Source organism: Bison bison, unplaced genomic scaffold (genome assembly GCF_000754665.1).
Source record: "Bison bison bison isolate TAMUID 2011002044 unplaced genomic scaffold, Bison_UMD1.0 scf7180017864334, whole genome shotgun sequence".
Taxonomy (NCBI): domain Eukaryota; kingdom Metazoa; phylum Chordata; class Mammalia; order Artiodactyla; family Bovidae; genus Bison; species Bison bison.
This window is the reverse complement of record NW_011494906.1, coordinates 1,330,621-1,337,982: the sequence shown is the minus strand read 5'-3', so window position 1 is coordinate 1,337,982 and position 7,362 is coordinate 1,330,621.

Sequence of the window (7,362 nt, the reverse complement as noted above, 5' to 3'; positions counted from 1 at the left end):
ATAAATAATAGATAAATTCCATTTTCTGCAGTCCATCAGAAAATGGTTTATTCAGTACTAAAAAGAAATGAACTATCAGGGCCTGAAAAGACATGGAGGAAACTTAAATCCATATTATGAGCTGAAAGAAGCCAATCGGAAAAGTCTGTGTATTCTGGGCCTCCAACTATATGACATTCTGGTAAAGGCAAAACTTTGAAGATGATAAAAATAATCGTGGTTGTCGGGGGTTGTAGGCAGGGGTAATGACTAGGCAAAGCATGAGGATTCTTAGTACTCTGTTTGATATGTATCATTTTGATACATATCATTAGAATTTTAGCTAAACCCTACAACACCAAGAGTGAACCCTAATGTCTAAGCTATAGACTTCTAAGCTTAGAAGTCTATAGACTTCTTTTTTTTTTTTTCTTCTATAGACTTCTTTTTTAAATATAGAAGTCTATAGACTTCTGGTGATAATGGTGTGTCAGTGTAAGTTCATTAATTATAATAAGTGGACCATTTGATCAGGGATATTAATAACTGGGAAGGCTAAGCATATGGAGGGGCAGAAGGTATATGGGAAATCTCTATATTTTTCACTCAAGTTTGTTGTGAACCTAAAAATTCACTTAAGAATAAAGTCTTTTTTAAAAAAGTCAACTTACCAAGCAAAATTAATGATTAGTTACAGCCGCTGTGGGGGAGCAGAGATCTCTGGTCAAGACCAGAACACCAGTTTCTTAAGCCTAAAGCTTTAAATCTTCAGAGATCACCTCTCATATAGCTGAGAAAGTTGACTTTGATGCTTTCTAGTCCTGGCCCTACCACTAACTTGACATATAACCTTGAACTAGCCACTTACCAGTCTGGTCCATTTCCTCAGGCTGCAAAGAGTCCTTTCCAGATCTGAAATTCTGTAACTTAATAAGTTAATGATCTGCAAGTTCAACATATTAAGAAAAACAGAGGATTCCTCCTGGGTAAGGGATCAATGCTGGGGAAATTCAAACTAATTATAGAAAGCAGCAATATACTCAGTGAAACTAAAAACTGGAAACACACAATTTTTTTTATTGCCCTAAATGGTCATGACTTATAAGTTGTTATTCTAGAGTGGTTTGGTATTGAGAGGAAAACTAAGAAGATATTCCTACCCCATCCCCTCCCCTCTCCCTATTCACTGACTTCTAGTAAGTGAGAAATCCCATGGACAGAGGATCCTCTCAGGTTACACTCCATGGGGTCACAAAGAGTCAGACATGCATGCATGTTAAGTCGCTTCAGTCGTGTCCAACTCTTTGCAACCCCATGGACTGTAGCTTGCCAGGCTCCTCTGTCCATGGGATTCTCCAGGCAAGAATACTGAAGTAGGTTGCCATGCCCTCCTCCAGGGGATCGTCCCAACTCAGGGATGGAACCTGTATCTTCTGTGTCTCCTGCATTGCAGGCGGATTCTTTACCACTGAGCCACCTGGTAATCCTGAAGAGTCAGACAGGACTTAGCAACTAAAACAAAATAAGTGAGGCATTGTTTTCAAAGGGCAGTGGATCCAAATGCAGTCACTGCCTCTTAGTGGACACACAGAGTGGGGTTCATCTCTAGATTCAGAGATTTCAACTCAGTTGCCCAGCAGCTGTAAGAATCGTTAAGGCTGGAGGGGCCTTAAACAGCTGGCTGTTTCACTTCCTTTACTTTGCGATGGGGATGTTGACACTTGAAGTCACATGGTGGGGCCCAGGGTTTTTCGTCTCAAGTCCAGGGACCATCCCCCTGCATCACATGGCAGCTTCATAGGGCTGCACAAACTCTGCCTATTTCTGTAAACATCTTGAGTGTTGGGGAACTACCTTTGGCAGGAAAAGAAAGATACCTCTCCATGTCAATTGGTCTCCCACTGAAACAGGAGGAGGATGCCTCAGACACAGCCATGTGACCTGTGGACCTGAAAAATATTCACAGCCTAAAAGGTGAGAGTTATGTTTATTCAATGGGAATTTTTAGGACTTCAGATCCAGGAGACAGCATCTCAAGTAGCCCTAAGAGAACTGCTCTGAGGAGGCAAGGGAGGAGCCAGGTTGCATAGAAGTTCTGCAACAAAGGGCAGTAGTCTGAACATCAAAAGATTGTTGTGAATTAAAGGAAAACCAACCTGCCAATGCAGGAGATGCAAAAGACTCATTCGATCCCTGGGTAGGGAAGATCCTCTGAAGGAGGAAATGGCAACCCACTCCAATATTATTCCCTGAGAAATCCCATGGACAGAGGAACCTGACAGGCTACAGTCCATGGGGTTGCAAATGTTAGATGCAACAGAGCAAACACACACACACAAAGCAGCAAAATACCAGATATCTCAAGTTAAGGAATTTAGTGCTTTCCTATGTATGGGAAAAATCAAGGGTTTCTGTTGGAGACGGAAATGGCAACCTACTCCAGGATTCTTGTCTGGAGAATCCCATGGACAGAGGAGCCTGGTGGGCTATAGTCCATGGAGTCACAAAGAGGTGGACACGACTGACCAAATAACACACACACACACACAAGAGTCTCTGTTCACTTAACTCATTCCTGGGATATGCACCTATGTAGGATATTCCCTATATGTCACCTATCTGGGGCCAGTAAACTGTGTTTTCCCATCCCGAGTTTCCTCAGGGCTCACCATGGGGAGTGGCTGCAGTCTGATGGCTGCTAGATGGCAGGTATTCTTTCCTTCCTGAGTTCCCTCAGGACTCACCAGCTTACCATCCATAATGGTTACAATTGCTGATGACTGTGACATCCTTTGTTTACTGATATGGCAGGAATTATTCCATTTCTCAGGCCTGATAAGGCTAACACAGAGGGAGAAGGTCATGGAACATGAAGGCAGAGATGGGATGTGCCAGGATGCCCAGCAAACCACCAGACATCAGGAGACCAGCAGGTAACAGCTTCTCCCTCAAAGCCCTGAGAAGGGGCCAATGCTGCCAAGCCCATCTTGAACTTCAGGCCTCCAGAATGATGAGACAATACATTTTTGTCATTTAAGCCACTCGGTTTGTGGTACTTTGTTATGGCAGTGCTAGCAAATTCATAACAGATTTTGCAGAGCTTTCGCCATCAAACACCTTCCAGCTGTCAAATAGACTTTGATTTTGCAGGACTAGACGAAGCTGCCTTTTCTCCAAAGTATCCAATGATTGAAATTTCAAATCATGGAAAGGTCGTGTGTACTTAGAATTTCAGAATCATTCATTGCGGGACTTCCGTGGTGGCCCAATGGCTACCAAGTGCTACCAGGCTCAGGACTCCCAATGCAGGGGCTTGGGTTCGATCCCTGGTCAGGAAACTAGATTCCCACATGCCTCAACTAAGAGTTCAAATGCCTCAAGTAAGAGTTTGAATGCCTCAACTAAAGAGCCTGCATGCCGCAATGAAGATCAAAGATCCCATGTGCTGAAACTAAGACACGGAGCAGCCCAATAAATAAATAAAAATAAATATTTTCTAGAAAAGAATTATTAGTTGGAAGGAACATAGACTAATGACAGAATGAGTAGGAATCCTTCTACAGTATCTCCTTCAGCCAGGGACAGAAAAGAATCCCATATCCCAGGATGCCCCTGGTGGTCCAGTGGTTAAGAATCCATCTGGCAATATAGCAGACACAGATTCGATCCCCGATCTGGGAAGATCCCACGTATCTCAGGGCAACTGAGCCAGTGAGCCATAACTACTGAGCCCAATCTCTAGAGACAGTGCTCCACAATAAGAGAGCCCCTGCAATGAGAAGCCCACACACTGCAATGAAGAGTAACTCCCACTTTCCACAACTAGAGAAAGCCCGCGCACAGCAACAAAGACCCAGCACAGCCAAAAGAAAGAAAAGAAAGAAAGAGAACTCACTCAGTCGTGTCCGACTCTTCGTGACCCCATGGACTGTAGCTGACCAGGCTCTGCCATCCATTGGATTTTCCAGCCAAGAATAGTGGAGTGGGTTGCCATTTCCTTCTCCAGGGAATCTTCCAGATCAAAAATAATAAATAAGTAAAATTAAAAGAAAAAAAAAAAAAAAGACTTCTGTATCCCTGCTGCTGCTGCTGCTAAGTTGCTTCAGTCCTGTCTGACTCTGTGCAACCCCATAGACGGCAGCTCACCAGGCTCCCCCGTCCCTGGGATTCTCCAGGCAAGAACACTGTATCCCTAGGGCACAAAAAAGGCAGAACAGTCCAGATGAGATATTCTGTAATAGAATAGAGATGTCGCCTTAGAACTCAGCAAAGGATTAGCACACTCAACCACCTTCCATACTTGAAGCTACAGAGGAGCTCCTTATGAACCTTAAATGAGGTAACTGGGGTTGCCATCCATGAGCTTGACTCTATGATCATGTATAAAGGACTAAAGCAGAGACAAGCAAAGTCCCCCGAGCAAAGCAAAAGGAACATCAGGAAGCAAACGCTTCCTGTCCAAGGGCTATACGGGGAAGGATGAGTTTTAGTCACCAACTTTAAGCAGTTCCTGTTCCAAAGAGGTATTTTTCCAGCTAGGACGGTTTACTCAGGACCAGCAGAGAATTGCAATTTAGGGTCAGCTATTATGGTGAGCTACATGCAAGTCCCCACATGGTAAGGGAAAGGAGATAATTTTTTATGGAGAAGAAAAGGAAGTTGGTGGGTTTCCCTGGTGGGTCAGCCAGTAAAGAATCCTACTGCAATGCGGGAGACCTGGGATGATCCCTGGGTCTGATCCCTGGGTCTAGAAATTTCCCGTGGAGAAGGAAATGGCAACGGGTGCTCCAGGATTCTTGCCTGGGAGGAGTCTTTTCTTTCTGTTCGGCTCTGCTGTTCTTGCAGGGTGTGAGAGCTCCCCCTGCTGGTCTCCCAACTCTATTTAACTGAGGTATCTATTAAGAGTAACTTTTTAATCTCTTAGGTATGTACTCAGGGAACATGACAGACTTTACCTATTTCTGATTCCATTGGCAAGAGTCTCTCTGTTATAAGCTGGATGCATCAGGCTGTCGTAGCTGGCTGCCATTAACCATTCATCCAAATCCCCATGCTAATTAGCAGCACATGGGACTACAACGTGGCTTTTGCTGTACATTAGAGAGAGAAATTAAAAGACGCTTACTCCTTGGAAGAAAAGTTATGACCAACCTAGATAGCATATTGAAAAGCAGAGACATTACTTTGCCAACACAGGTCCGTCTAGTCAAGGCTATGGTTTTTCCAGTGGTCATGTATGGATGTGAGAGTTGGACTGTGCAGAAAGCTCACCGCTGAAGAATTGATGCTTTTGAACTGTGGTGTTGGAGAAGACTCTTGAGAGTCCCTTGGACTGCAAGGACATCCAACCAGTCCATTCTAAAGGATATCAGCCCTGGGATTTCTTTAGAAGGAATGATGCTAAAGCTGAAACTCCAATGACCAAACTTTGGCCACCTCATGCAAAGAGTTGACTCATCGGAAAAGACTCTGATGCTGGGAGGGATTGGGGGCAGGAGGAGAAGGGGACGACAGAGGATGAGAGGGCTGGATGGCATCACTGACTCAATGGACGTGAGTCTGAGTGAACTCCAGGAGTTGGTGATGGACAGGGAGGCCTGGCGTGCTGCAATTCATGGGGTCGCAAAGAGTCGGACACAACTGAGCGACTGAACTGAACTGAGAGAGAGAAATGCACTTGATTGTATCCAGCCTAAAACTGGCTGCCCAAAAACTAGGATTCCTCAAACTAAATCGTCAATAAACGAGCTTCTGATTGTGATTTCATTCACTGCCTGAGGGAGACTACACAGAAAACACTTACTCAAGGATTTAGTTTGGTGAGCTTTATTCTTTACTGCATGAGGATCAAGAAGCATTCTTGTAATAAATTTCCTTTGCACACTTCCTAGTTCATATAAATGAGTTTCTCAGCCATTATGATCAGAAGGTGACAACAAAAAGAGTGATTCTTTGAGACTTCAATATACAGGCCGCCCAAATAAAACACAGTTGTGGAGAACTTTGGCTACCAGCTGTGATGGAACTAGTACAGAATAAGCCCTCCTATGGTAAACAGCAGTAAAGCTGGAGTGAAACATACGAGCAACTCTTTTTAGGCATTAGACCACAGGAGGAGGCAGACTGTTGTCCTGAAGGGAAGGGGCACACCTGGGGTTGAGCCCCAGGACCACTCTGTCTTCCTGGGGTGCTGCCAGCTGGCACCTTAAGTAGTTGAGGAAGCAGATATCAGATCTAGGAGCAGGTGGGGTGACTGGAATTTCAGAGCATGGGCAGACATTTGTGTGGTCCTCTACAAGGTAGGGAAGATGTGGAGCAAGTGAAATTAGAATCAGTTTTGGGAGGGTGAAATGGTGCAAGCACTCTGGAAAACTGTATTTTATAAAGTTATACATACACTGGCTATATGCCTCAGCATTTTCATAATAACAGACATATGGAAAAGTCGTATCCCAAATATCCCCATCAGCAGAATTAAGATTGCAAAATATTCGTAAGTTGTATTAATACTTTTATACAGCAGTAGTAAGAATGAAGGAACCAGAGCCACAAATAACAGCATGGATGAATCTCACATAATATTGAGCAAAAGATGCCAGACACAAGAGCAAACTGTATAACACTTTATTTTTTAAAAAACACAAACTTTTATTTTTTAAAAAACAAAAAGTATGTTGAGAGATGCAGGTGTTTCGGTGGTAAATCTATACAGTAGTCCCCCTTATCTGTGGGGGATAGTTTCCAAGACCACCAGTGGAGGTCTAAAATCTCAGACAGTACCAAAGCATATACCAGGTTTTTTTCTACACACACATACCTATGATAAAGATTAAATTATAAATTAAGCACAGTAATGGTTTGACAACAATAATAGAACAATTACAGCAATCTATTCTAATAAAGCTATATGAATATGGTCTTTCTCTCTCAAAATATCTTATTGTACAAATGTAATGCCTTTTCCATCGTAACTAAGCAGTTCTTGGGCACTGTAGGCTGAAACGTTTACAGTTTGAGGTGTGACAGCGAACTAGCACGAGTTTCTTTTTTCTTCTTCACAATTTCACAGATAGAAGAGTCATTCTTACCAAAGATCTTAGTAACCTGTGTATTTTTTTTTCTTTATTAAGAACTTTCACATTTTCACTTAAAGGAAGCACTTTGTGGCTTTTCTTTGTCGTATCTAAATTGCCAGCATCACTACTCTGGTGCCTTGAGGCCATTATTAACTAAAATTAGGGCCACTTGAACACTGAGCACTTTGATGCCTGGACAATTAATCCAATCAACCAAGACAGTAAGTAGCTAAATGGGTGGGGTACACGGGAAAGGGATGAATCTTGGCACCAGATGGATACAGCAGGTGGTGCAAGATTTCAACAC